Below are 15,043 nucleotides of genomic sequence, written 5' to 3'. Positions count from 1 at the left end.
TACACACACACACACACACACACACACACACACACGGAGGCAGGCATAGATCAGTTTCAACTGTTCCAAGTCAATGCTAACAACTCAGTCTAAATTAGCAACCTGTCCTGGGATCCGGATAAGCAGGAGCCAGTTGGTAACGCTAGGACACGAAACTGGACCATCTCAAGGGGGGTGTGAATAAAAAAGTCGCCTGGCCTGAGAAGAGGCCTCTGACTCAGACTGCACAGCAGTGAGCAGGGAAAGGGTAACAGTTGCCCTCTTCCCCCCGGTTCTGTTGAACCCACCAAGCAGACAGGCAATGACACTGAGTCACCTTGTTATTAGGGAGCAGCCGCCTAGCCTAAGGTATTTCAAACGTGCTCTCAGCTGGTGGCTGAAGTCACCTCAATGCATAAGGGTTATAGGTGACGAATAGGCAACACATATGGGAAGTATATGAAGCACTGAGTGTCTGTGTGGACGTGGGATTAGATAGAGGACCAGTCTCTTTGTGGGGTGAAGCCAGTGACAGGAAGTATGGCTCACGACTGCTTGGAAGACAGCTCCGTCTCCTGGAAGTCCACCTCCAAGCCGTTCTTTGAAAAAAAAAAAAATCATGGTTCTTACTTCACACAGGAAGAGCCTGACACAAATCCATGCCTTCTTTTCATATTCCTTTCCTCTCAGTGAGCAGGAGGAGTGATGGAGAGGTAGAGCACCAGGGAAGGCACAAGAGATTGTACTGGGAGAGGCTAAGGCCCAGTAGGCAAGGAATCCTGCAGTGGAATCTGGTCTCTGCCCCAGTGCTTGTTCTGCGCAAGTCATTTATGCAAAGGCAATAAAAACAGAGCCCAGATCCCTGAGATGGTGAACACAATGTGCATATTTCTTATTCGTTCTCTGTATGCAGGTAAAGAGAGAACCGAAGTGGAAACTCCCCAATACACAAGCATCCCAGCCTCCCTGGGAGACTTAGTTCAGTATGTCTACCTTGGGCCTGAGGTTGTAATTATGATTTAATGGAATGCAGCTTCATGATGTCTTTTTTCTTCATTTCATGTAAATTAAATGGAAATGCATGTGTCTCTGTTCCTAGAGGGAGTAGAGAAAATTCATTAGTTATTGTCTGGAAAGAGCGTTGCAATGAAAAGATCTCCAGAAACGCAAGGTATGATTATTAGATGGCTGCAACTTGTAAATCACATAGAATGAGTTGTTTTGTTTTATTCTGCTTTGTTTGGGAGTAAAAATGGCAGCTCCGAACCCTGAATTCGGCAATGGCCAACACACATCACCCAGAAAATGTATGAGCCGCAAATGGAGGTGTTCCGGTGATCTTTATCCCACCCTCCCCACAAAGTTTGGGAGGTGTTCAGAATTCCAGCCTAAGCGTCTGATGTCCCAGAGATGCTGCCACCTTGGACAGGAGCATTGAACTCTCTCTGTCACCGTGTCTATATGGAAGGCTGGGCGGCTGAACTCTGTTGTCTTTTGACATTTCATAGACATCTACCACTCATAAACCCCCATAAGCACAGCAGGCCACAAGACTGAGGGATCTCTATATCATGCCTGAGCTGACTTACACTTAAGGAAAACAGAGCCGTGCAGTTCTCCACACTTAAACGGCTCAGAGGCAGCAGGGACCACACTCCTACCATTACCCACTCCATCCACAGTGCTTTCAAACACGCGGCCGGGGGTGAGGGACATGTAAGAAAATAAATGAGTTGTGGCGTGTTCCTCATCCTCTTGGCTGGTTTTCTAGACCCACAGAAGCCACCTCTGACTGGCCATGGAAGCTAAAGACTACTGGAAAGTTTCGTCAGATCTGTTCCTGTTTCCCCTTGGTGTAGTTGCAGGCTCTTTCTCTGATGTTTGAAGATAAAAATAAAGTTCTATAGGTTCACCCTCTTGTATACCTGAACCCCAGAGGGTGACAGGAGAAGAAGGATGGAAGGGGAAAGAGGGTGACTAGGAGGAGAAGAAGCACAGCCAAATGATTTTCTCTCATTCGAGTGGGTTCATTAATATTGAGAGAGGCATTAGACCGCTTTGCCTGGAATTCTCAACACCTCCAAACTCTGGGAGGGACGGAGAGTGAATAGATCAAAATTATCAAAATGCCTGCAATTGTGGCTCATGCATTTTCTATGTTATGTGTGTTGGCCATTGCTGAATTCAGGGTTTGAAGCTAGCAGACCACGGAGATGCTCCCGCAGATAGAAGTGCTTGCTCTAGAATTCCAGGTTCAGTTCAGCTCCTAGAATCCATGGTGGAAGAAAAGAACACTCAAAAGTTACTCTCTGATATCTATATGTGTGAGGCATGCTCATAACCCCCTCCACACACACACACACACAAACATTTAATTTTTTTTAAGTTGGGAGAATGTCATAGTCAATGTTCTATTGCTGCAAAGAGACACCATGACCATGGAAACTCTTTAAAGGAAAGCGTTTAATAGGGCTGGATTACAGGTTCAGACTAGTCCTTTGTTGTCATGGCGGGAAGCATGGCAGCAGGCAGACAGGCATAATGCTGGAGGAGGAGACAGGAATTCTACATCTGGATCAGCAAGCTACAGAAAGACAGAGACGTTAGGCCTGGCTTAGCATCTGAAACCCAAAGCCCACCCTCAGTGACACGCTTCCTCCAGAGAGGCCACACCTCCTGATAGTACCACTCCCTGGTGACCAAGCATTCAAATCTGTGAACCTATGGGAGCTATTCCTGTTCAAATCACCACAGACAGTAAGATGAATGTCTGTCACATAGAAGAAAAACTGTCTGGTCTTATGGAGGCAAGGGAGCAATCGGGAACTTTGCTCCTCAGACCTCTCCCACTAGATTAACTATGAGGGACTCATTCTGAGAATGGATGGGCTTGATCTGAGCCTCCATGTGGCTGCTATGCCCTGAAACTGCTGTACTGAAGCTGACAGGAAGTAGAAGAGTCTAGCATTCTAGATGTGAACTAGAATGGCAAAACGCAGGCAAAAAACGCAGGAGGGCCCTGGACAGGAAAAGAACCAGACAGAATGCAGGGTCATACTTACGGCTTTTGCAGGATGACTATTCTCCCATTCCCAGGGTCCCCATTCTCCCAGACTTCAATCTGAAAAGGGAGTAAGCTTTGTGTTGCTGAATCACAGATAAATGAACAAAGGAATGAGCTGATAGATTATTCATGTTCTACAAATGTTTAATATTTAGACAACGCTTTTCTTATTATAATGATCTGTTCGAGATTTTGCTTTCAGATCCAGTACTGAGACAGAACTCTTTGGCCATGTGCAGAACTTAACGAAGGACAAGTGTACAGGAGACAGAGACAAAATTGGCTGACATACACAGGAGCAAAAGGGGTCCTGATCATGGCGTGTTTAATCTAAAGCCACCTTCAATTCCTTGAAATCCTGATACACATTTTTCTGTTCGAATTCTTCCTCACAAAGATGTCATTTTAAAGATGGTTTTAGGTCCACAGGAAAGCCAAGAGGTAAGTTAGGATATTTTCTATAGAGTCCCTGTCCAGCGGCTGTCAGAGCCTCATTGTTATCAGTAGGCTCCACCAGAGCCTATATTGGTGTAATCAAAGAATCCACATTTGCTCACTGGGATCACTGTTGGCATTGGGCAGGCTATATGTCCCCACCGTAGTGTGACAAGTAGTACCACAGTCCTCTCTCTCCCAGTTCTGCTTTCTATGGTTCCAGTTACCTGAGATCAACTACACAGTTGTGGCCCAGTGAACCTCCTTCCTGTACATAATCTGAAAGTTGATTAACACCCAACACCACATCACAATGCCTGTGTCGTTCATCTCATTTCCTCTCATCATGAAACTGTAAGACCCTACCCCTCGGTCAGTAGTACTTTACTTTGCACCCCCCACCCCCAGTGAGACTCAGAGATCGATGCAAATGCAAAAGGTTTTGTAATTTTCCAGTGGTGGGGTCAAGGCGAGTGACTAGAAGGAGACCCTGAATTACAAGCAGTTTTTATATTTTTTAGGGGCACAGGTTATATCAGCAATGTTACAGTTCAAACTTATCAGCTAAGCACATTGACCTTTAAATCTATTGACTAGCAAGCATGAGCAGATCATGACACACTTTTGAACTCTACCTGGGACTTTCCAGAGGGTCAGGTGACTATCAGTCAGTACATTCTGCAGTTTTTCTGAGAATCTTTTACTCAAGAATGTTCCTGTGGGTGGAGAATGAAACTTTACCTAGCCTTGACCTCAGGTGGGAGGGGGAAGCTGTAAGGAGGGTGTGGGACTGGAAAAGCCCTTAAAGTCCCTCAGAACCAGCTGGTGACCTCACATCACCACCAGAAGAGAGGTGAATACAGTAAACTAAGATGTTTTTAGAACCAAGTGTGGCTCAGTTGGCAAGATGCTTGCTACCCTAGCATGGAGACCTGCATTTGGATTGCCAGCATGCCATTAGTTAATATTGTTATTGCTATGCTTAGATTATAAACTCAAGTATATCACAGGTATAAAGGGAAAGTATTACACACAGAGATAAATTTACTACTATCTGCAGGCTCCGACAACCCCCCCTTAGGACATGTCTTAGTCAGGGTTTCTATTCCTGCACAAACATCATGACCATGAATCAAGTTGGGGAGGAAAGGGTTTATTCAGCTTACTTCCATCTTGCTGTTGATCACCAGAGGAAGTCAGGACTGGAACTCAAGCAGGTCAGGAAGCAGGAGCTGATGCAGAGACCATGGAGAGATGTTCTTTACTGGCTTGCTTCTCCTGGCTTGCTCAGCCTGCTCTCTTATAGAACCCAAGACTTCCAGCCCAGGGATGGCACCACCCACAAGGGGCCCTACCCACCTTGATCACTAACTGAGAAAATGCCCCACAGCTGGATCTCATGGAGGCACTTCCCCAACTGAAGCTCCCTTCTCTGTGATAACTCCAGCCTTGTTAAGTTGACACACAAAACCAGCCAGTACAGGACATATTCCCCAAGGATGAGGAAGGATATGTTCAAATCCTGTGCTTTGCTGTTTGTCTTGAATTCCAACTCCACAGCCTAATGATGTCTGCACACACCACTAGGTGGTCAGTTAGAACAAGAAGCCACAAGAAGTGACACACATTTGCTTTTGAACAGTCTTAGACAAGGAAAGGGCTTGTGGTGGTTTAAATATGCTTGGTCCAGGGAATGGTACCATTAGACTCGATGGTCTAGTGGGAGGAAGCAAGTCACCATAAAGCTGGGCTTTGAGACCCTCTTCCTAGGTGCCTGGAACACAGTCTCTCCTGGCTGCAGTCAGATCAAGATGTAGAACTCTCAGATCCTTCTCCAGCACTGTGCCTGCCTGGATGCTGTCACACTTCCCACCTTGATGATAATGGACTGATGAACCTCTGAACCTGTAAGCCAGCCCCAATTAAATGTTGTCCTTTTTAAGAGTTGCCTTTGCAATGGTGTCTCTTCACAGACATCCTAACTAAGACAGAAGTTGGTACCAGGGACTGGGGTATTGCTGTGTTTTTGCTTGGAGGAATGTGGATTCGGGGATTTTGGATTTGGAAAGCCATTGAATGCTTTAAGTGTGACTTAATGGGCCACCCTGGTAGGATATAGAAGACATTGATGCTGAGGGTGATTGCACTCTGGAGATTCTGAAGAGTCCGCCTGAGGCTAAGGTAAAAGATATGTATATTAATTGCATTGACAAAGGAAGTCTGACGAAAGCCCTCTGGTTTTCTCTCATGAAGAACAATTTGATCAAGCATAGCAAGCTAAGAAAGGAAAAATACAAAATGAATGGTTCAAAATGTAAAGGGACACCAGGGAGCAATAAAGCTAAATCCTGTGTTCAAGGATATTAAATGGAATAAAGGGAGTGGTGACCTTGGGGCAAGATCCCACCCAGCTAAGGTTATGCATTTGCAGTTCTATGAGGGAAAGTTATATTATGTTAGGAGTTATTATGACCTGGATATTGTTTTCATTTAGACATATGGAGATATGATTATATGTCAAATTGACAAATGATGGGTCATGATGGCTATTATCGATTTTCAACTTGAATAAGGCCTATAATGAAAAGTTTGGGTCCAGGTGTGATGGTACACACCTTTCACATGGCATTACAGTTTGTTTAGAAGAAGAAATAGCCAGATGTATAATTGTTCACTGTTGCAAATAGGTTGACTCGATGGTCAGGGACTTGGGAAAAATCGTGATTGGAAAAATCAGTGAGAAAGACTTCTAGAGAAGAAGTATGTGGATAGATCTCTCCAAATGAGCAATGAAGATATTTGTGTCCCAGGTAAATGCTCATGAAAAGGTGACTTTTGCCAAGAAGGAGTTCAGTAATCAAGTGGCTAAGATGACCTGTTCTGTGGACAGTCAACATCTTTCTCCAGCCATCCCTGTCATTGCTCAATGGGCACAAGAACAAACTGGCCATGGTGGCTGAGATGGGGGTTATTTGGGGGCTCAATAACATGGACTCCACTCACCAAGACTGACCTGACTAAACTGCTGCGGAATGCCAGATCTACCAACAGCAGAGACCAATACTGAGCCCTAAATACGGCACCATCCCTTGAGATGACCAGCCAGCAACCTAGTGGTGGGTTGACTACATTAGACCATTCTTTCATGGAAAGGACAGTGTTTTATTCTTACTGGAGTACTTATTCTGGATATGGAATTGCCTTTCCTACACGCAATGCTTCTGTCAAAACTACCACAGGGCTTAAGGCCTGTGTCATAGTTAGCTTCAGCTGTCAACTTAACACAAATCTGGAGTCACCTAGGAAGAGAGAACCGCACCCAAAACAATGCCTTGGTTGGATTGGCCTGTAAGCACATCTGTGAGCCATTTTCTTAATTGCTAATTGATGTAGGAAGGTTTATCCCACTGTAGGAGGTGTTTCCCTGGCCTCAGGTAGTCCTGAGCTGTATATGGAAGCAAACTGAGCAGGCCGTGGAGAGCCAGCCAATAAGCAGCATTCCTCCCTGATCTCTCTGCTTCAGTTCCTGCCTCTAGGTTCCTGCTCTGTCTGAGTTCCTGCCTGACTTCCCTTCATGGCGAACTGTGATGGAGACATGTAAGCCATGTAAACCTGTTCCTCTGAAAGTTGCTTTTTTATGTTTAGCATAGCATCAGGAAAGCTATCTACAACACCTGGTTTGCAACACTCATGACAGGCCTGGACTCTCGGGAGGAGTGGGTCAGAGGCCGTGCAGGCACAGAATGATACTGCAGTTGCTCTAACAAATTTGTCTTTTTCTTCTGTCATATGAATCTAAAATCATAAATTAAAAATACACATTTCAGGGCTGGAGAGATGGCTTAGCAGTTAAGAGCACTGACTACTCTTCAAAAGATCCTGAGTTCAAATCCCAACAACCACATGGTGGCTCACAACCACCCTTAAGGAGATCTGACGCCCTCTTCTGGTGCATCTGAAGACAGCTTCAGTGTACTTATTTATAATAATAAGTAAATCTTTGGGCTGACCAGAGCAAGCAGGGGTGACCAGAGGTCCTAAATTCAATTCCCAACAACCACATGAATGTTCACAACCATCTGTACAGCTACAGTGTACTTATATACATAAGATAAATAAATAAATCTTTAAAAAAATACACATTTCAGATAGGATTCACTCAGCTCCTAGTGTAGTGTTTTGTCACTTAAAGAATCACTGCGTAGCTCAGGACAATTTTTTTTCATCGACATCTTTCTGAGGCCCCTTTGCATATGAGGGTTTTGTGTACCTGATAACAAAATAATGCTTTACAGCTTCTAACTTTTTGCACCTGTTTCAAATTGATCGTGGAGAATTCCCAGAACTTGCAACATAAAGCAAAAAGAAAAAGGTAGAGACGATCTTTTAAAACCTAAACAACGAGCACAACTGGCCAGATTTTTTAAAAAGTCCCTTGCTGTTTTGTTGTTGTTTTGCTTTGTTTTTGTGTAGGAGGCATCTTGTATCTGCTGAAACCATCAGAAAGGGGTGCTAAGCATATCCGCCAAGCCAAGTCATTTTCCTTTCTTACCAGATACATCATATACACTGATGTTTCTGCATGTTTGGGCTCATCTACCTCCAGAGTTCCTAATTAAAAACCACTTAAGGAATTACTAGCTCACACCTCAACAGGCTATATTAGTTTGCTAATTTTAGCTAATGAATTACTACAAGTAAAGGGTTTTAAATAGCACTCCTGTATCATCTCATGGTTCTGTGGGTCAACAGTCCATACAGATGATTCCGTTCTCTACTTAGGATCTAAAATCCAGTGTCAGCACGGCAGGGCTGGGGAAGAAGGCACTTCTAAGTTGTTTCTGGTTGTCGGCCGTGAACTGTTTCATGCAGCTAGAGGGCAGAGGCCTGGCTTCCTTGCTGGCTGTTGATCAGAGGTCACACTCAGCATGGAGAGGCTTCCTTCAAGCTCTTCTTTGTAGCTTCTCATCTTCAAAGTCAGCAAGGGCACTCCGAATCTTTCCTGTGCTTCGAATCTCTCTGATCTCTCTCCATCTGCACCAGCTGTAAAGGATGCTCTGCCTTGAAAGGAGTGTAATGGGGCTGCGCCCACCTGCATGACCTCCGTTTTGATTATCTCAAAGTCAAGTCATTATTATTTTCAATTAGATCTTCAAAACTTCCCTTGACAGTGACAACGTGATCATGGGTTGAAAATATGATAAAAACCCAAGAGCTAAGAAAAATGTGACTCTCGTCAGGTAGAAAATCTTGGCTACCCGCTGGATATGCACAAAACCAAAACTAGAAGAGAAAGTGGAGGGTAAAGGTGTTTGGACTATTCAAACCAGACCACACCCTGAGGGCACAGTGGTTCACTGGGGGGGGGGGGGAACCTTCCAGTTCAGATGCTCCCTAAGTCCCTGCTTCTCTGTGGGGCTTAAGGGTCACTGGTTCTCCAAAAGTCTTCTACACACAGTGATGCATTCATCTTGCATAATCTTAGTCCCTCCTATATTAAAGCAGGTAAGCTATACCACATACATGCGAGTGCGCGTGTGCTCACACACACACACACACACACACACACATACACTCGCACGCACAGAGTGGGGGAAGGGAGGAAGGGAGGGAGGGAAGGAAGGAGGGAGGGAAGGAGAGGGAGAGAGAGAATGTAACTGAGGTATAGCTCCAGAGACAGCTGCCGTAGCATCAGTTGCAAACAGCAAGCCACGCCCTTGTCTGATTTCCAGTAGTGTTTTCTATGCTCCTCGGCAAGACTGCGGTTCAGCTCTCCCTTCTTCCGAACAGTGAAGACAAGGTTGTTGAGTGGGATGACTTTGGTTGAGGATATCAGAAAACTCAATCCAGGTGATTTAAGAACCAGAGGAAACAATAAAGCCACAAGGAGCCCTTTGGAGAAAGGTTTTAGATAGAATTCTGGCGATAGATAGATAGATAGATAGATAGATAGATAGATAGATAGATAGATAGATACAAACATACATACATACATACATACATACATACATACATACATACACATATGCAGTAATCTCAGCTCTGACTTCCTTCTTGTGTTGGCTTATTTACCCAGCATGGTTTCTTTCATCGTGACAATATTTTTGCAGCGCCCTCCCTATTTACATAGAAGAGGAGAGGGCAAGCAGGTCCAGAGCACTGAAATCCCAGTTCCAAATGCACTGACCACTCTTTCCCCTGGCCATGAGACTATCACTGTTTACTTGCTTAGGCCTGAGTTACCTTGACAAACAAATCAAGCTTGCTGGCTTAGACTCAGACTCTCCCCCTCCTCATCTGTGGCTGTAACTCCTGACCAGTCGACACAAACTTCTCTACAACTTCACACTACTCAGTCTCATTAGGTGGGATCCTTCATGTAAACAGAAGAGCTATGTCAAAAGCTCTGCTGATGGACTCTACCATGCATGGTCCTTCAGTGGCTGTCTTAGTCAGGGTTTCTATTCCTGCACAAACATCATGACTAAGAAGCAAGTTGGGGAGGAAAGGGTTTATTTAGCTTACTTCCACATTGCTGTTGATCACCAGAGGAAGTCAGGACTGGAACTTAAGCAGGTCAGGAAGCAGGAGCTTATGCAGAGGCCATGGAGGGATGTTCCTTACTGGCTTGCTTGACTTCCAGCCCAGGGATGGCACCACCCACAAGGGGCCCTACCCCCTTGATCACTAATTGAGAAAATGCCCCACAGCTGGGTCTCATGGAGGCACTTCCCCAACTGAAGCTTGTGTCAAGTTGACACACAAAACCAGCCAGTACAATTGACCCCTTGTCAACTTGACACACAAACACATCACTATTAAGCCTCAGCCCTTACTTTCTTATTCACCCCCGAGATCTAAAGTCCCACAGTCTTTACATATTAAAAGTTCAATCAATTTAAAATGTCCAATACCTTTTAAAATTCAAGGTCTCTTAACTGTGGGCTCCACTAAAATACTTTCTTCCTTCAAGAGGGAAAAATATCAGAGCACAAATCAAAAGCAAAAATCAAACTCCAACCGTCCAATGTCTGGGATCCACTCATAATCTTCTGGATTCCTCCAAGGGCTTGGGTCACCTCTCCAGCTCTGCCCTTTGTAGCACACACCTTGTCTTCTAGGCTCCAGATGCCTGTACTCCACTGCTGCTGCTGTTCTTGGTGGTCATTCATGGTATTGGCATCACTAAAACACTGTCTTCCGCTGGAACTAGGCTTCACCAATAGCCTCCCATAGGCTTCTTCATGGTGCCAAGCCTCAACTCCTTTGCATGACCCCTTCAATCCTGGACCATCAATTGCAACTGAGGCTGCACCTTCACCAATGGCCTTCCATGGCCTCTCACTGTGCCGAGCCTCAGCTGCTCTTTATGACCCCTTCGTGCTGTCAAAACCAGTACCACCTAGGTGACTCTTACACATTACCAAGTCCTGCTGCAGCACAAGGTACAACCTTGGCTATCTCTGGAAGACAGCCTCTTTGTGCTCTCAGAAAACACTTCCCAGAAGATATCACCTCAGTGATGCTGGTCTTTTCTTTTTTTCTATTTATTTATTTATTTATTTATTTATTTATTTATTTATTTATTATATGTAACTACACTGTAGCTATCTTCAGATATCCCAGAAGAGGGCATCAGATCTCATTACGGGTGGTTGTGAGCCACCATGTGGTTTCTGGGATTTGAACTCATGACCTTCAGTAGAGCAGTCAGTGCTCTTAACCACTGAAACATCTCTCCAGCCCAGAACTAAAGGTTTTTTTGTTTGTTTGGTTGGTTGTTTTTGTTTGTTTGTTTGGTTGGTTGGTTAATTGGTTTTTCGAGACAGGGTTTCTCTGGCTGTCCTGGAGCTCACTTTGTAGACCAGGCTGGCCTTGAACTCAGAAATCCGCCTGCCTCTGCCTCCGAAGTGCTGGGATTAAAGGCGTGCACCACCACCGCCCGGCACTAGTCTCTTCTTAATACGCTAATTTCTTAGTTCCAGCTAACCAGCATCAATAGTCCCAGTAATGCAAAGTTTTTGCTTTAGTAGTTCTGGTATCTTGTTAATCACAGCTGATACTTCACATCTTGTTAATCACAGCTAAGTTAATTGAGTAAGTTAATTGACTAAGACAAATTGGTGCCAGCATAGTTGGGTATTCTTGTGACAACCTGACCATGTTTTGGGGAGGACTGTGAAAGGACTTTGGAACTTTGAGCTAGAAGAGCCATTAGTTGTTAAGAACTCTGTGGGATGTTCTGTAGGAGCTTGGAAGATCATGTTGAAGACAGTGCAGAGATGGTGGCCTGGCTTGTGAAATTTCAGAGGGAAGATTAAAGACTCTTATCAGGGCCTTGTTGTTTTGATTGTGAAGATTCTGTGGTTTTGATTATCTGGGGCCAGTAAGGAACATCACTCCATGGCCTCTGCGTCAGCTCCTGCTTCCTGACCTGCTTGAGTTCCAGTCCTGACTTCCTCTGGTGATCAACAGCAAAGTGGAAGTAAGCTGAATTAACCATTTCCTCCCCAACTTGCTTGTTGGTCATGATGTTTGTGCAAGAATAGAAACCCTGACTAAGAGAGTGATGAAACTTATTTTCTGTCTTGTTAATTTCTTTATGAATTTGTTTATATATTTGATGCTATTGAGACCAAAGCCACATACTCATATACAGTAGGCGAGGCTCTGGCACTGAGCTGCATCCTCCCATTCTCTCCAGTAATGAAACTTATGTATCAGGCTGAAGGTGAAACCTGGGACTTCATGCACACGAGGCAAGTGCGTTCCTTCTGAGTCACACGTGCTATCTCTCACAATAGCATAATTTAGATGGTACTTTCCTAATCAAGAAAAGTTTACTCAAAAAACAAAAACAAACAAAAACAAAAACAAAAAGAAAGAAAGAAAAAAGAAAAAGAGAAAAGAAAAGAAAAGTTTAACTTACAGAGTGAGTTCCAGGACAGCCAGGGCTATACAGAGAAACCCTATCTCGAAAGAAAAAGAAAAGAAAAGTTTAACCAATTTCAACCTGAAGAATTATATCAGGCCCTTGATGACCTCTGGACAAAAAAATTCTATTGATAAAGAATTCTAAGGAGCAAACCCCTCAAGGTGTGAGCTGACTTTTCTAATCCTCACCTGTTCAGTACACTTAAACATGGAGTTTGAAAAGGGTTGCAACCCACTGTGGATTTCATACCGGGGACTCATTATTCCTCGCACCAGCCCTTCTGATACTCTGGTGTTGTCCAGGAAAAGAAGCCTCGTGGGCATAGATGGTGTTTCATGCAAAACCACAGACAGTAAATAAAGTTATGATTCCTTTTTCCCAAGGAGCCTTAATCCAAATTCCATTTTGTCTTCAGTACTACCCAAAGCCGCTCTCTTTACTAGGATAGGTCTGTGTCCTTTAGATCCAGGTAGTCAATATTTATTTCCCTTCTCCGGGGAAAACCAACAATGCACCTGGCCTGTTTTTGCTCTGGCATTTATTAAAGTTCCTCTCACTGTGTATTTCTTTCCAGTTCTTAATTGGGAACTTAAGGAGTTGAGATTCCTCATGAGTCTATTCTAATACGTGTAGATGATGTTTTGCTATTTAAAAAAATGAATAAAGGTTTAAGAGTGATTTTGCATATTATTAAAGACCTAAGCTTGGGAGAGACATAAAACCTTCAAAGAGGAATTACAGTCATCTGCAACAACAAAAATCCCCTTGCTTATGGCACTCTGGGCTGCAAGAAGACAAATCTCATGGTGTTAAAAAGGAGAAGAATCCAAAATGTGACCAGATTGACAAAATGACTTTGAACATTCCTAGGGTGGGGCTCTATGTCACAGGAAATTTGTACTAACCTTTCTCACATCAAATCCTCTTTCCATGAATTATGTTCTAGGTTTCTAGACCTCTAGCCTAGGAAAATAAACACGAAGCCTTCTGGGACCTAAATACAGCTCTAACATGGCACCCGAATGGGGTACCTAATTAACATTATCCCTTTTCCCTAGTTGTTCATCAACCATCTGAATTCAGGGAGTGTTGATCAATTACACAAGACTCATCTGAGGCCCATTTGCTTTTCTCTTAGTTTGTTTTTAATTGGCACAATTATAGGCATTAATAATGTACAGTGATATTTGCACATACACATACACAATGTAAAAATGATCAAGACCGACTATTTAGCATTTGCAGCACCGTTATCATTTCCATTGCAAAGTTTTGACTTTTTATTTTTAATTACATGTCAGTGTGCGGCAGGGTTGTATATGCACCTGACTGCAGGTAGTAAGGAAAACCAGAAGAAGGTATCCCTTCTCCAGGAGCGGAAGTTACAGGCAGCTGTGAGCTACCCAGTGTGGGTGCTGGGAAGCAAACTAAGCTCCTTCGAAAGAGCAGCAAGTACTTGGCTCTTAACTGCTCAGGCATCTCTCCAGCCTCCATTTATCACTCCTCAGTAATGGGAACATTGGAAATCCACTCTTCTAGTTATTTTGAAATTGAGAATTGAGTACTGTTATTCAGTCCAGTGTACAACTGTAATAGAACCCCAGAACTTACTTCTCTGAACTATTATTTTGTATGTGTTGGTCATTCTGTCCCCCCTCCCCACTCTTGTGTTCTCCCTAGCTTCCAGAAAGCTCTATTCTACCCCTGTGAAGTCAGCTTTATCTCAAAGGACTTTCCTTTGGTTCAGTAATGTTTAGGCTTTCCTTTGGTTCGGTGACTAAGACACGGTCACCTCATTTAAGAGCTAGGCATCAGTGGGTGGGGGGAGGGAGCCAACAAGTGGGTACACATTTACGTTCTGGAAGCCTCAGCTGGCTGGTCCAGGTTCTCCATTCAGTCCTTGTATACAGATTCCTTTTTTTTTTTTTTTAAGATTTATTTTATTTTATGTATGTAAGTTAAAAGTTGCTGTCTTCAGACACACCAGAAGAGGGCATCAGATCCCATGACGGACAGTTGTGAGCCACATTGTGGTTGCTGGGAATTGAACTCAGGACCTCTAAAAGAGCAGCCAGTAAGTACTCTTAACTGCTGAGCCATCTTGCCATCTTTCCAGCCCCTGGACAGGCTTTTACTGATGGAGGAAATGAAGCATTTCTCAACAGTTTGATTTTTCTATCAAATATGCAAAGCTCTAAAGCTCTAAAACTGCAAAGAACTAAAGCCAGCTGCTTCCTGTCCTTTGCCCAAAGGTTCTGCACGACTGCTCCAGTCTGCATCACAGCCACCTGTGCCCTATACCTTATGCTGACCGGTTACCCTGTTCCTTAGGCAAGCCTGGCCTAACTTTATCTGTAAACAGTTTCTTTTCAAAAATAGAAATAGGAAGTTATTGAGCAGGTTACGCTGATACCAACCTGAATTTACCTTTGAAATACAAAATAACTCTAGAAATCAAATCAACCCAAACATCTAAATTAATTGTGCATGCTTAGATATACCAACTAGGGAAGAAGAAAAGAATAAAGATTTAAGCTGAGAGTTGACATTCTGTTTGTTTGTTTTTTAAGGCAGAGTTTGGTTTTTGTTTGAGGTGTTTTTGGTGGTGGAGGTAATGGTGGTGGTGGTGG

General features: G+C 43.8%; 1 long non-coding RNA gene across 1 annotated transcript in view; it reads right to left on the bottom strand.

Annotated features, from left to right (window-relative positions):
* Nucleotides 1–2,423: 2,423 nt before the first annotated feature.
* LOC116089135 overlaps nucleotides 2,424–15,043 on the bottom strand; it is a 28,957-nt gene continuing 16,337 nt past the window's right edge. Inside the window, exons 3-4 of the long non-coding RNA XR_004118175.1 lie at nucleotides 3,042–3,100; nucleotides 2,424–2,563 (exon numbers count right to left, since the gene is read on the bottom strand). This is a non-coding gene — a long non-coding RNA (uncharacterized LOC116089135). The remainder of the gene's footprint in view (nucleotides 2,564–3,041; nucleotides 3,101–15,043) is intronic.

Source organism: Mastomys coucha, unplaced genomic scaffold, assembly GCF_008632895.1.
Source record: "Mastomys coucha isolate ucsf_1 unplaced genomic scaffold, UCSF_Mcou_1 pScaffold14, whole genome shotgun sequence".
Lineage (NCBI taxonomy): Eukaryota > Metazoa > Chordata > Mammalia > Rodentia > Muridae > Mastomys > Mastomys coucha.
This window is presented reverse-complemented; position numbering and strand designations above follow the sequence as displayed.